The following is a 16,163-nucleotide window of genomic DNA, read 5'->3' as shown; positions in this document are numbered from 1 at the left end:
CCATGGGAAGTTGGAGACAGCCCTAGAGTTACTCAACTCTGAGGGATCTAATGCATGCTTCTTAAGAAGAGGTCTAATAATTGCCTCCTTAAGACAAGGAGGCATCCTGCCCTCCCTCAGAGAAGGATTTATGATTTCCACCAGGCCTCCTACGACAGCCTCCCTGCTAGATAGAACAAGCCATGTGGGACAAGGGTCAAGAGAACAAGTGGAAGGCCTCATTGCTCCAAGCAGCTTGTCCACATCCTCAGGAGTACAAACTGAAACTGATCCAGTCGAACTACACAAGAGGAGTTGCTGGACACCTCCAATTCAGACATTGAATTAATTGTGGAGTCTCCATCTAAGTCGGCCCGAATACGAGAGATTTTATCGACAAAAAACTCTTTAAACACATCACAGTGGGTAACTGATGGCTCCAAATTCTGATTCGGGGTGGGAGGTGCATACTAGCCCCCTCACAAGCCTGAACAACCCTGCTGGATTTGAACTCACAGATGCAATACAGATCATTCATTCAAAAGGATCACTGGCAAAGCCAACATTTAAATCCACCCAAGGCTTCTTGGAATTCTGTTGGGTCCAATGACCTCTTCAGGCTGGCCATTCTAATAGGCCCCTTGCCCCTGCAGAGGTGGAAAGTGGTTGTAAGCCTAACCTTAACCAGATGGTGGTCTGTCCATGACAATGGGGAAATCATGGGAGTCCCCACCCACGGAACACCACCCTGATATGGGAAGATGCAATATAGAGCATCTCTTTAGTAAAGATGCCAGGGAACTTGGAACTTTCTGCATGCAAGCATGCTGTTGCTCTTCCCAGAGCAGCCCCATCTCTTAAGGGGAGTCTTTTAAAGTGCTCATACATGTAGTCTCCCATTAAAATGCAAACCAGGATTGGCCCTGCTTACAAAAGGGACAATTCATGCTTGTTACCACAAGACTTAACATGAGACTATTTAGGGGGCTCCTGAAAGATTCCTTCCCCTGCAACTCAGTGATGGAACATACAGATTATAAGGCGCTTCACACGACTGGTATGAAGCGCTGAAGGTGGTTCTGAGGGGAGAGTGGGCTAAGTCGTGCAGATGATCAAACGGCAGCCCTGGGTGGCCGGATTGGCCACCCACACAACTGCAGGCTCTGTTATGGAGCCGGCGGGGGCTGTGGGGATTGGGGGCCACGCCCCCCCCAAGTTACAGGTGTATGGGAAAGTTCCAAGTGCGTGGGGCATCCTGGAGAGACCCCTGAACCCGGGAGGCTGCTTGCCCCCTCCCAGTGGGGGTCTCCTCGTGTGCCACCATGGCATGGAGCCATGCCATGGCAGCACACAATCAGAAAACCCGGGTTAGCGGAACGCTCGCTCCACTAACCTGGGCTAAGGGTAGGGCTACTTTGGTGGGCTAGCTGCCAGAAAACCATCGGGCTCGCCTGCTGGTTCTCACGATGGCGAAAAACCGAGCTGGGCTTCTTTAGCCCAGTTCCCCACTCCCATCATAAGAATAGCCTCTATATGTGTTTTGTTTCATCTTTATCACAGAGTTCTAGGTTGGGAATAGGGCAGCTCAGTGGTAGGTAATCTGTTTAGCATGCACAAGGTCTCAGGTTCAATCTCTAGTATATCCCAGTCGGGCAGAGAACAAACTTCTGTTTGAAATCCTGAAGAGATGCTGCTAGTCAGAATAGACAATATGTAGCTAGATGAACCAATGGTCTGATTCAGTGACTGATATCCAGAGGAACCTCTCGCATTGAGAGGATGCATCCTTGTAGCCAGAGGCTTCTGGAGGAGCAGAGTGCACAGGCACAGGGAGCCGTTTTTTGCTGATCTCCCCAGCAGTGCTCCCCAGAAGTGCTCTGTGCTTTTCAGAAATATGTCCCTGAGGGTCACGCAGCCCTCAGACATATCTCTGAAAAGCAAGGAGCACTTCTGGAGGCTAGGAGAAGAGTGAAAATTGTCCCCCCTCCCCATGCACACTCCACAGTTCAGAACATATCTGACTGCATTAAGAGCAGCCTCCAGCTGTGAGAATGCAGCTCCTCTTGCACCCTCTGTGTGTTGCTTTGGATGTTAGTCACTATCTGACCGCTTCGATGTTTCCTGTCATTAGTCATCAGTATACACTCCCTTATTCAAATATGTGTGTGCTAAAAAAAAAAAAAAGTTCAGCCTAGAGACAAGGCAGAACAATCTCATTCCAGTTTAAAGGGAGTTTAGCCCAAACCTCCCACACTTAGCATTGCATTGTATTGCATAACCCCTGCTAACTGGGCAAAGAGGCAGCTTTTAACATGGTGATTCTCTTATTTAGCAGGGGGAGAGTAACTGGCCCTATCCACCCCCAGCACAGTACCTCCAGTGACTGTTGCTGGTGTGTGTCTTATGTTTCTTTTTAGAATGTGAGCCCTTTGGGGACAGGGAGCCATCTTATTTTTTTGTTTTTTCTCTATGTAAACTGCTTTGGAACCTTTTGTTGAAAAGCGGTATATAAATATTATTTGTTGTTGTTGTTGTATTGTATAACAGCTCCTACCAGTTCTACAGATTCTGTATTTGTATATTTCTGAGTCCTATTGTTAACCCACAAGCCAGAAGCGTTGCTTCCAATAGATAAGTAAGACAGGCATTTTATGTATACAGTCATTGTGAGGGTTCCATTCCGGGAAAAACTTGTGATTGACGAATTCGCGGTTGGTGAGCCATTGAAAAGCATTGGAAACGGGGTTAGGAGAATTGCGGTTGCAAAAAGACCAACAAATAAGAAAAAAGGCCACCCAAAATCACCAAAAACCACCCGTAATCCCTTGAAATCACCAAGACTCAGCAAGAGGAGTCAGGAGAACCCCCCCATCACCCCTGAACCCCCCAAAATCACACTGCAAGCCCTGAAAATCATGAGCCCCCCTAAATCACAAAAAAATTCACCAAACCACCGATACTCATTGCATGGTTGGTGATGAGACCTATCACAATTTTCCAGTCACAGATATTCAACACCGCGATTGGGAAAACCACGGTTGGAGAGGGATGACTGTACACTTCTTTGTTTCATTTCCTTGACAAATACTACCACCATGTTCTGATCCCAACACAGCTCTCCCAAAATTCCATTGACTTGTGATTCAACATCTGGAAATTAATGGCTAATGTGCAGACTAACAAAACACCAGTGCTTTGTAAGAAGTACTAGTGCTGAGTAGGTGCTGCTGCTGTTGCATTCTAGAGTAATGCAGCCTTTGTGCTCGAGGGGAAGGTTTTTTTGGTATTTTTTTTTTTTTTTGCCAATTTCTCTTTCCCCAGAAGTGCTCTTTTGTGACCCATAAGTAAGTCCTTGAGGGTCATGCAGCCCCTGGGGATGTACTTCTAGGTTGCACAGAAGGCTTCTGTGGGCAGGGGAGATAGTGAAAATCTGTCCCCCGCCAGACAACGGAGCTGCCTTAGTCTGCAGTGCAGCAGCACCAGTGCTTCCCACAAAGTGCTGAGGCTTTATTCGTTTGCATGTCAGCCACTGCTTATTATAGCAATCACTGGGAACTGAAGTGAAATCATAGCATTAAAAAAACCTCTCACTTATTCCAAAATATCCAGTTAGGTTAAAATTTCAATGTTTATGGCAATGTTCAGATTGTCATTAAGTCCAAATTTCTGTGCAAGAGAATGGCCAAGGTCTGGATTTTGTCACTGGGTTTGAAAAATATAGAAGGAGAAAAGGTTCTGTTCATCACCATCAGCTTTGTTTATTTGTTAACAGCTGAAATGCTAACTGTTTACTTTGGAACAGGTCCACTGTAGGCTACTAACAGTAACCAGTTTGAGGATCACAGCCCAGCAATGTTAAAACAGGCTGTGTGCAGCCTGAGTTGCAAGAAATAAATTGTTTTATTGATTGATAATTAATAAACTGTAATTGCTAGTAGTTTCACACACTAAATATCACAAAACTCTTTAAACACTTTTCATTGGTTTGTACATAGATGTATATCTCTACCCATTTCTACCCATTTCTTACTGTTTTGCAAGTGATCTTGTATGATCTTTGTTGGATTCTTATTTACTAGTGCTTAACTTGTTTTTGTGCCTTCCCCTACTCTTGCCTCCTGTTTGTTGGAGAGTGGGTTTAAAGCTTGGAGTGAGAGAATGCATGCTGGGAGCTTTTGTACATTACATCTGGCGAGCTGCAAAATAATGGATCACAGCCAATCTGTTTATAAAAGACGAAGGCATGAAAAGTTACAAAGACTATAGAGTTACACTGCCGAGTTTCCAGCTCTTTTCCGAGCAACTGTTACAGAATATGGAATTTTAAAGCCATGGATTTTAGCATTAATCCCTAGGGGTGGAGGGGAAAGCTTTACTGAAGTGAAAAACAAAAATTTCTGTCTTTGCTTGCCCTTTTGTGACCTCATATGTAACTGGCTCGATTCATGTCTTGGTTATTTGGTGCTAAAAATGACCATCTCTGCCACTGGATTAGTATATATATTTTAAATCTTCAGCAACTAATCTGCTATATCTAATTTCAGCGAATCTACTGATTATTCCCCTCTACCGCTGTAAGGATTTGGGGGAAAATGTGCTTGATGTAAATAGCTGGGTAGTTTTACTAGAGTTGGGGATTAAAGATACCTGTGAATAAGGTTACTGATCTGGGTAGATGACAGAAGAAGGGCTGCTAAGTGGTATTATCTGGCTGTCAAGTTACCTAATTGGCTTATAGACTCTAGCCACTGTAAGCCTTAGGAATTAGCAAGCTCAAAAATGGTACAATTTAGTGAGGGAAGCAGACATTGATGTCCTGCAGATGACCTCATGGCCACTGCTGCGAAGGCTGCAGGCAGGGAAGGCAGGATTCCACCTGCTTTCCCTGGCAGATGAGAAGCAGCAGTCTGAGCCTTCGCCACGTCACACACCCACACGAGTGGTGGCGTGGCAAAGGCTGAAGTCAGGAATGGGAGGACCTCCTCCCTCCCGCATCCTAGGGTGCATCACACCATGAGCGCAGTGCTGCTCGCATTAGAGCAGCTGCCATGCTTCTTCCCTATTGGCTTCTCCCCACCGCCACTCTGGCTTGCTGCTGGAAATGGCAGCGGGCCAGGGGGAGCCTTTTAACCTGGTGGCGATCATTCTTACGATTGCCTGCTGGTTTGTTTAACCTTGGCTAACGGCTGGGGTTACAAGTTGGGTTGGGCGGGAGGGCAGCGCCAGGATTGGGGTTGATCCTGGTGCTGCATATGGGCAGTCCAACCCAGTCTGGGACTGGCTGCTCATGTGCATAAGCTTATTGTCCGTCAAACTGGATATAAAATTACCTAATCATTATAGTGGTGGTGGAAGGGAGAGAATGTCACTGATGTGTTCAGTTGTAGGGATTCTGTGGCTTTGAAGGAGCATCCTGAAAAAAATACTATGGTCAGATGTGATGAGATGTCTAGTTCTACTTTTGCTTAAAGGTTATAGTATTGACAGAGGTTACCCTGTTCAAAGAGTTTTACAGAATGGGTGCCACCACTGAGAAGATCCCTGCTACTCATTCTTAACAGCCTTGCTTTTGAAGGTCAGGTATTCAAAGAAGGGCCACCACTGCTGTGCACCTGGGATGGTTTCTATACCACTGTCTTGCTTCTGTTGAATATTTGATGGCGTTTAAATATCTAGCAAAGTTCTCCTCACCTGGAGAACCTGAAAGTGACAACTCCTTTTCTGCCACAATAGAAGTACATTTTGTTTCATATTGGGCCTATAGCCCCTAAAAATCAGGCCTGAAGGCGGGAATTCTTGGCCTATTTTCTCTCCTCAACAATATTACCATACTACTGACTAATCTTACCTTGCAGGGAAATTAATGTATGTGTAATTCAGGCCTGGAGTTGATGAAGCAAGGTGAACCAATAGCCGGTGAATGGGTGAGGTGGCAAGTAGAAGGCAAAGTTGGAAGCTGGTGGGCATGGAGCTGAGAGGTGGGCAATAGGTGGACAGAGAAATAGGGACAGTCTAATTACACTGTAAGGCCGTTCACACAACTTAATTGTGTTGGGCTGGGGAGGGCAGTGGGAGGGAGGGATCGCACCTACCTTCCTTTCAGAGGATCTGGCCATCCTCTTCAGCTGCACCGTTCACACGCCCATGTGAGCCATGCTGCTGGGAGTAATGAGGCTATCTGGAGGCCGGGGAAACTCAGCCCGGCCTCCTAGAAACCCCAAAATGAACTGTGTGAGGAACTACCTGGCAGGAAGCCTGAGTGTTCATATGACCGGGGACTGGGGTATAAGGGCATGCTCACACCCTTCTACCTCAGCATAAGCCCGGGTAGAAAACATGGGCTACCCAACGGGGTAGTGCTGGGATTGGGCCTAATCCCAGCGCTCCACACAAGTAGCCCTACCCGGGTAGGGTTGTACAAGCCCATGTAGAGCTGCTTGTGTCCATGCCCTCCTTAATAAACAAACAAACAAATAAATAAATCCAGAATATTAGATGCTCAGACTGAAGAGCCATGCCAGAGTGAGAGGCTTCATAGGGCCAGCGGGGACTCAATTAGCCTCTTCTGTCTCTTGACTCTTGCTGGGCTAGTAGCAGCAATGGTATAGTGTTGGGAGCACATGGAGGATATTGAAAGGCGGGGGCATAGCAAGGTTGTAGTGAGCCCAGAGACAAGATTTTAAAATGGATGATGCAAGTCATTTAATGGTACAAGAGAAAGACATGCTGTTCTGGTAGCTCCAGGTCTTAACACTCACATCAATTTTGGAGGATGAATACAACTGAAGGAATCCCGGGTGGGTGTGCAGCTGGGGGAGTCAGTCATGTGACTTGCCTCTGCCCCCCGAAGGCAGTGGGCCCCCAGACAACTGTCTCCCCTTGCCCTATTATAGTTACGCCCCTGTTGCAAGGTTAATGAAGGAGCATTTATGAATAATGATATGTTTCTATTATTAAAATATTATGTAGGTTTAAATGAAGGCCTTCCTTATCTGAGGAAGGCCTCTGTATCAAGCCATCAAGCCTGTATCTAGAAGCAGACTAACTCACTGTCTAGTAACAACCCTTAAACCCTTCCTAGCACTGTAACAGCTACCAAGCAGGCTAAGGCTGTGTCTTAAAGCAACACTGTATTTAACTCTTCCCACAATACATACATGGCTATTAGGCCTTTTGCAGTGATGGCACTTTAGCACAGTAGAGATCAAGCCTGTAGTTCCTTCTTGTGGCAAACACGGTGCCACAATGGGGTTGTTCAGATGACACAGTTGGTACTGTATGCCCTCCCAAAGCCTCAGGAGCAACTTTCTCCTCACTTCGCTGCCTGCATGAGCCTCTGAAGAATTCTACTTCCAGTTCCAGTTAAAAACAAACCAAGATCAGTTGTGACATCCAAACTGACCAATCTTGGTTCATTTGAACCAGCTTTCCTAAAATAAACTGAGTTCTGAACCCAAGGTTTGAAGTGGGTTTCATATTTCAGTGTATTTTAGGGACATCGGTTAGAATAAACCAAGTTAAGTTCAGTTAGATGTCACAACCAATCTTGGTTTATTTCTAACCTGAATTAAAAGTAGAATTATTTGGAGGGGGTGGGGGTGTGTGCACTCTTGAGGCTTCAGAGCATCATTCAGAACCAAGCTTTACAGCAGTAATCTTCACCATTTTTCAAGTGGGGGCCACTGGGGGGGGCACCCTTCAATGTGAGAGCCATAGTATGAGAGAACTTTGCACAGTGCTGCACTTTGGCCAGACTGTTATGGTGCTTTAAGAGAAATGGAGCCCTCTCAATCCCCAGGGCCACCTTGGAAGGTGCCCATGGAACACTGGGAAGTGTACACTGGGAAGTGTAATTGTACCTGACCCTGAGTATTTAAGAGAATGTCTTCTTCACCAGGAGCCTCATCGCCTGTTAAGATTGTCTGGAGAGGTTCGTCTGTGGTTGACACCAGCTCGCCTGGAGGCTACTCGGGGATGGGCCATCTCCATTTTGAATGCACTGGTGTCGTAAATCTGTTAGCTTGGCTAACCCAACAGGATTTACAACCCCCTTCAGCACTCCCCCTGTGAGTTAACTGAAATTAGCAGCAAAGCTACACGAAGGAAAATAAAAGGCTCACAAAGAAAAATAGTAAATGAATTAAGTCCCCTGAACTGAACTAGGTATCCCCCTCTAACAATAACTGAGTAATAACTGAAAAGAAAACACAGGGAAAAAAGAATGAAAAGAATGAAGGACACCAGAACAGGGAATTAATGGAACAAAGCAGGATAGCATATACAAGGGCAAATTGGAACTCAGAAAAGTTGGGAATTCAAAATAGCACACAGTCTGCAGTCAGCGAAAGTTCCTAACAGCATCTGAGCAATTGACAGACTGCTAAATATATATGGCTCAAGAGAACCAGCAGCCAATCAGGCTTAACTGAGTCAGCACTTCTGCTTCCTCTCTTGTGATCTCCTGCGCCTGCGTGATTCCCACTTAGCTTCGCTATTGAGACATCTTCTCAAGACAGGTGAAATCCCAGCCTCCTCATCATCATCAGAAATCATGTCTGGCAGCTGTTGTGAATCCTCAGCTCCAGAGTCTGGTCTCCCTGCCAAATCCTGTTGCTGTGCCTCTGAGCCCTCACTAGCAGGTGAATCCTCCCGTTCCTGCTCTGACTCTGCTGAGTCAGAAATCTGAGCCATGACAACTGGCGGGGCTTTGGAATGCACTCACTGTGGAAATAAGAGCCTCCTCATCTCTGGCAACTTTTAAAAAGGCACTGAAGACATATTGATTCACCCAGGCTTTTAATTAGATTTATAGTTCTACTACTTTTAATGTTGGGTTTTAAAAGATTTTAATGTTAATGATTTTAACGTTAAAATAATTTTAATTGTAAACCACCCAGAGATGCAAGTTTTGGGCTGTGTAGAAATATGTTAAATAAATAATAAAATAAACAGTCCCCCCCCCAGTGCTTTTTGCATACAGCTCTATGGGAAAAGTGCTGGGAAGGAATACACTTCTAAAAGCATGCCTTCCAAGATGGTCCTTGGGTTTGAGAAGACTCCATTTCTCTCAAAGGGCCCCACCAGTGCTGGACAAAGTACAGCATTACACAGTGGCAACAATAGCCGTTGAACAGTGCCAGGGGGCTCTGTGGAGTATTCGACTTTGGCTGAAGCTTTACACAAGCCTAATAGAAATTACAATAAAATTCCCTGAGCCGGTGAAGCACACTTGGAGTCCATATGAACTGCCACTGGTTCCTGGGCCTTGCACTGAAGAACACTATTTTAAAACTTTAATTGTGACGCTGCATGATATCTGAACCAGCCCAGTAAATAAAGCAGCTGAGTCTTCTCATCAGAGTGTCTGCTTCAAGACATGGCATTTTGCCATGTATGGCAGCAAACAAACATTAAGTAAAATTCAGTAAAATTAGATCCTGTTGGAGTTTTGCCTTTGGATCAGTTCAGAATCAGGTGGAACCACGGTTAAAGCCTGGTGCTGTGTGACTTCCCTGAGCCTCGTGAGCATCTCCACCCCACCCAAATGCCTATGCATCTACTTCTGATATACATTACAATAAACCAAGATCAGCAGTGATGTCTGAATTGACCAATCTTGGTTTTTTCTAACCTACTTACATGAAATAGGTCATCGTCTTTAACCAATATTTGAAATGAGTTACAGACTGCAATTTATTTCAAGTAAATAGGTTAGAATAACTCAGTATTGGTCAGATTGGGATGGCACAACTGACCTTTGTGAACTGTATACTGTAAACTGGACATAGTCATAGATACTAATGCAGGCATGGAAGGAGGGATCACATGCTCCTCAGGCATGGGGAAGTCATGCAGAAGAACCAGGCTTTAACTGTGGTTTCATGTGATGTCTGAACTGACCCTTCCATTTCAAAGACTGAGCATGCTTCCTCATTCCTATTTAAGCATTTGTAAGGAAGGATTCCATATGCACTTTTATGAACTTCTCTGGTATTTTTCATGGCCTTGAACAGAAGTACACTTTTGGCAGGCATTTTCTCAGCATGTGGAGTTCTCTTACAGCTGCACAGGTTTTAATCCAAGTGTTTCTCAGGAGTGATAGACATTGAAATCCACTCAAGGGAGGTGGCAGTTAATGGGCTTGAAATGTATTGGTAGGTACAGTTATGTCAAGGTTAGTTTTTGGAAAGAGACAAACTGGCAGCAGATGTTCCTGAAGGCTCCTCCCACACGTGCTCTTTTGTATACAATTCTCAAAGGCTATGATAAAATTGTTTTGAATATAGTGCACACTTGCTGCAACTGGCAAGGTGAATGCTTTTGGGAAATTTCTTTGTTTTGAACTAAATAAAGCAAAATTGTTTTAGTTTTTCCTGAGGCACAGAAACATCTGAGAAAGAGGAGTATGTTTTACCTTCTTAACATTCCTGCATCTGCGAGGAGCTACTGTGTCATATGATACTGTTGGCAACTGACCGGAGCCCTTTGCTACTATAAAGGGGCTGGTGAACTTGGAATTCAAAGCTTGTTCTTTATCTCTTGCTCTGGGATTGGCTATAAAAGCCTCCTGTCCCTCTGTTGGTGAAGCTAATGATAACTTTGATGCGGATTCTGGAGGGAATTATAGTCATCTGTTTTAAAGTGCCACCTATTCTCCAACCATTGGAAAGGGCTTTTAACAGAACTTGCATATTATTTATCTTATTCAAAAGATGGTAAAGGAAACAGCACATTATTTGATTATCCTTTTTTCTAGAAGATGCTGAAGAAAACTCAAGAGACTTTTACCCACAAAGGTAGAAGGGCAGTCTGGCTTCTGCCCCTCCATGTACCAGTCTGGTCAAGTTAGTTTATCTTTTCACCTCACCAGGTTAGCATTAAATTATATGCACTGTCTAAACCACAGACAGTTCCTGTGAGTATATAAAAGTCTGGTCAGTGCAAACTGCAAACAAATGCAGGCCAAAAAGGTATAGCTCTAGCAACAAGAGGTGGAAATATTACAGTGATGCCCTGGGAGCCTGATTCTAAACATGTGTACTCAGAAGTAAGTTATATTGGCTGACATGTTGTGCTGTGAAATGCGAGCAGTTCTGAATTGCCCTCAATGCTGTAAGCACCTGAAAAAATGCTGATGCTCTTGTGCAAGAGAATTCTTGTGCAAATGCTTAAACCAGTGTGATTACATTTCCACAGTGCTGCTTGTATTATTCCCAATGTATCTATCATTGCAGAAGTGCGATTGCACCAGCACTCTTGCACAAAAGCGCTTTTCCACAAAATTGCTGGAGGATTTTTTGAGGTGCTTGCAATGGTGCACATGGTTCAGAACCACCTGCATTTCATTGCCCATGTAGGCAACTGGCTTACACAGAGTGCAGCGCCCCATCAATCCAAAAGCAGGGTGCACATGCTCGTCGATGCTCTCCAAACTGTGTCCATGCTGTCAATGAGCTGGCAGAAGCTCCCTTGCTACGAATGATTGTGTGATTGCTGTAGCAAAGAGCCTTCCATCGGAAATAATGAGGAGGTCATGACTCTAGCAAAAACACATTTCTTAGTTACCACGGAGGCTCTGTGAGTTCAGCAAAAGTGAGGATTTGGTTTGGACTCACATGGAGTCAGTGTGGGTGTCCCACTCTTCCACTGGTGACATGATGGGGCTATTCACACAAGGGGAGAAAATTGGGCTAGTGGAGGCTAGCCTGATTTTCTCCCATCGTGTGAACCATCGGGCTCGGCTGCAAGCCCGGTGGTTCATAAGCGGGTCACCCCTACAGTACCCCTCCCCTTAAACCGGGTTTGCGGAGCGAGCGCGCTGCAAACCCAGTTTTTAACATTGTGAGTAGCCGCAGTGCAGCTCCGTGCCATGGCTACTCACGAGGAGACCCCCGACCGGGATGCTCAAAAGCAGCCTCCCGGCTTGAGGGGGGTCATGCTGGAGCTTCTGGAGACTGCATGGCCCCCAAACTCCCCAGCCCCTGCTGGCTCCATGACGGAGATGGCAGCTGTGTGGGCAGCCGCTGTGGCCACCCAGAGCAGACTGCAGCTTGTTTGTGGGAAGAGCGGGCTTAGCCCACTCTCCTCGCAAACCCTCCCCAGGCTCTTCTCACAAATCGTGAGAAGAGCCTCGCTGTGTTGTATATTAGCCACTGTGTTTGCAGGATTTCTCATATGCCTGCTAAGAACTGTGCCATTAAGGGGCTGAAAAAACCCACCATTTTTTAAAGCAAAGCCTTCTCTGAATCACTTTAATTTCATCTTACCTGCTTTTTCATTGCTTTTCAATATGGTCTTTTCCATCCCTGTAGCTCATCATCAATGCCTTACCTCTTCCTTATCTCTGTATTTTCTGTCTAATATAGATGATAGTTTAGCAATTTTAGAAATTATATAAACATTTGCAGCTGTAGAAGAACCACGGTCCCCACTGTTTTTTGAGTAGTTATTTTGTGCTTATGATGTTGCATGAAATACATATTAGAGGTGTGCGTTCAGTTTGTTATTAATGAAAAATGCCCCACGTCAGTCCATTGAGTTCTTTTTTCTTTTTTTCAGTATTTTTATTCAATATTTTTCACAATATCAAGCCAGTAAAACCTCTGGATTGCTTTCAGTAGTTATTTGGAAATTGATGCAATTCTGGAGTGTTGGCAACCCTAACTCAACCATTATAGTAGCCCTCCTAGTAGCCCTCCTTGTTGCTAGTAGTATCTCTTTTCTGTGTCTGTTTAGATTGTGGGCTCTTTTGGGGCAGAGAACCATTTTCTCATTTATTTTGCTATAGTTCTTAACTGCCTTAAGAATTCTTTTTTTGTTCAGAAGTGGCATATACATATTTTGATGATGATGATATCCTGGGAATAGTGGTGGTGGTGATGATGATGATGATGATTAATTAATTAATTAATTTGTTCAGTTTCTTTACTGCCCTTCCAAAAATGGCTCAGGGCAGTTTACACAGAGAAATAATAAATAAATAAGATGGATCCCTAACCCCAAAGGGCTCACAATCTAAAAAGAAACATAAGATAGACAGCAGCAACAGTCACTGAAGGTACTGTGCTGGGGGTGGATAGGGCCAGTTACTCTCCCCCTGCTAAATAAAAGAGAATCACCACTTTAAAAGGTGCCTCTTTGCCTAGTTAGCAGGTGTAACTGATGATAACTTTTAACAGAATTTTTTGTAGAGGAAATATCCTTGTTAACCATGGAATATTATTTTTATTTTTAGCTGTAATATTTAGGAAATGCATCTGATTTTGAACCTGACACTGGCTCACATACTGCACAGCAAGCCACAAAACCCCCAAAGGATGCAGACTCACAGGCTTTGTAGCTCACCACTTTGTCACTTTGTCCTAGCAAAGGTGGCGGAGCTCACCGCTTTGTCACTTTGTCCTAGCAAAGGTGGCGGAGTCTCTGTGCCAGTGACTCTGGGCCACCTTTGGACATAGTTCTGAACCATGGGTTCAATGAACTCACAGTTCCCTCCTCTGTCCCCCAGTGTGCTCTCAGATGAGCTGTAGCTATGCTCGCCAAGCCTGGAAGGGGGTGGAAACTGGCTGTACAGGCTTTCTCGGACCAGGGAAGGAAAGCCATGCCAGCCAATGAAATTTGATCAGCAAGAAGAGCTTCCTCCCTTAACTCAGGTTTGGGCATATTGCCCAAACCAGATGACACACTCCAGCCTCTAGACCCTCACTTTGTAAGTAACCTTACTTACAACAAAGCGTTCATCTGGAGGCTGGGGTTAGGAATCAGAGCTGCGGTTTGGTCCTGGAACCGTGGCTCCAAATATTCAGATGTCACAAGGGACCCAACCGAGATGAGTTTGCCTCAGGTTTCTCACAATGTTTGAAGGTGGCCACAGTGTCAGAGCAGCTGCACTCAACTCCCATCATTCCCAATGGGAGTTGGGAGCAGCTGCTCTGACATCATTGTTGATAGCACTGTTGGCATGGCATGGAGCCTCCCTCACCTTCACAATGGAATGAAGAGTGCTATGGAGCGAGTGAGCACGCATCCCTCTTGGGTGTGCAGCTCACAGTGTGGTAAGTAAGTCTTCACTGTTGTGCTCTTTTGAAGTTAGATTGAAATTAGAAAGGTCTTTTAACAGAAACATCATATTGCCCAGGGATCTTTTCCTAGAAGACAGGAACATCTTTCAAGGGAAATGATAATTCAAGGAATTTTACCACCAAGGTGGAAGGAAAGTGAGCCATTTTTGGAAGGGCGGTATAGAAACTGAATAAATAATAATAATAATAATAAAGTCTCTGTCTGTGTCTCTGTCTCTCTCTCCATCTCAAGTCTCCTGAGATATAACAGACAAAAACAATATAGCTCAAGTAGCTATTAATCATAAAACCTAGAATATTGTTATGGTATCATCTGTAAACACATTTTCATCCAGCAAGGTCTTTGGAGATCTCACACATGGAACGTCTTAGTAAACACATACAGTGTTTAAATATACTTAGTAGTTCTTACATCATAAATCCACAATAACACTTCTTTTTGAAAGGTAAATCTAATACCTCCAAAAATGGAACTGTAGTAATTTCTGCCTGATCCAGGTTTTGTCCTCCATGCTCTACTTACTATCTAGCCCACTGGGAGGTGATGTAATTTTGAGCCGCTTTGGTTTATTGCACATATATTTGTAGAATCTGCAAGAACCACTGTGTGTAACTGATTGTGTTGGCCAGGATGTATTCCTTTTCTCTTCCAGGTTTGCAGAAGTTCTGAAAAGTAAAACAACAAAGTAACATCATCCAATAGTTGGAAAGCTAAAGGTGAAAGAAGGTCAATGACCGTAGTAACTCAGAAAGTTGTTTGCTCAATTGTTACTGATCTAAATCAGGAAAGAGTAAGATGACTATGAGAGAGAGAAAAGCTAGGGATGATGGGGGAATGCCATCAAAATGAAAAGGGGAATACACTATCTATGGGAGAAGGAGATAGAGCAGTTAGTTCTTGAGGGATACCAGCTGTGGCTGACTTCCTATCATGTATACACATCTCCCAAATATTTTGCTGTTTGGAAGCAATTCAGCTATTTTGGGGGTAGCAACTGTCTTATGCATCAGAATGGAGCCTTGACCATAACAGTAGATCTGAGTCTTCTAGCTTCTTAGGGAATTTCCTGTCTGGAAGTAACTCAGTTAATTGTGGCACCATTTATCTTTTTCTGTGATAAGTTTCTCTTTTTAAAAGTTGACAGTTGTTTCAGATACATGACATTTCTTTTCCCATTTGCTTATTTTAGAGATCTTAGAATTCCCATTCAAAATTGAAAGTGATAGAAAGGCATAATGCAATGTATGGGAAACCTACAGAATGTTGTGCAGAACCTACTGAAAGCTTCCTTTATCTGTGAGAACAATTATGGATAGTAAGGCAAAGAACACTTGTGGATATTTATGAAACAGGCATAAAGCACTCTTGGGAAATAGCAGAGACTGAGAATAACATTTATCTGATTATCTTTCCTATGTTAAATTGCCTTTCTAGCCCTCTTCCCTTCCCTGCCATATCTCAAGTTTTCAGTTAGAAATAACATTGGGCAGGATCCAGACTACGTTAGTTATGACCAAGTCCTACTGAAATTAATGGGACTTAAGTTAGTAATGCCTAATTTACTTCAATGGCTTAGTCATGACAATCTTAGTCTGGATCCTGCCCATTATTCCTATGGTGTATTGTGTACAAGTACTTCAGTGAAAGTTATTGCTTCATAAGTTATTGATTTATTTATTAAAACTACCTTGATTTCCATTGGGATTTTGCCATTTTATAGCATAACATGTCTCAGTTTGTGTACTAGACATGCTTGTCTGTATGTTTTGTCTCAATGTACTGGCTTAGGGGTGGAGTCATGGTTTGTTTGTTTGCCCACTTGCACCTCAAATGTTCATGCATCTTGAATTGCGGTGGATGACATCATCACAAACTAAGCAGTTAAGGTGTCCCTATGTGTAACTCACTACAATTATACCAAATTTAGCTCAAATCAGTTAGACAGTCCACAAGTTAGCCCACTTGAGCCTCAAACATTTATCCTACTGCCATCTTGAATCAGGGTGGGTGAAATCACAAACTACACCATTTAGATGTCCCGAGGTGTCCCTACAACTGTACCCACTTTGGTTCATATTGGTCCACACATTGCAAAGTTGATG

The sequence above is a fragment of the Hemicordylus capensis genome, chromosome 1, assembly GCF_027244095.1.
Source record: "Hemicordylus capensis ecotype Gifberg chromosome 1, rHemCap1.1.pri, whole genome shotgun sequence".
In the NCBI taxonomy this organism is placed as follows: domain Eukaryota; kingdom Metazoa; phylum Chordata; class Lepidosauria; order Squamata; family Cordylidae; genus Hemicordylus; species Hemicordylus capensis.
This window is presented reverse-complemented; position numbering follows the sequence as displayed.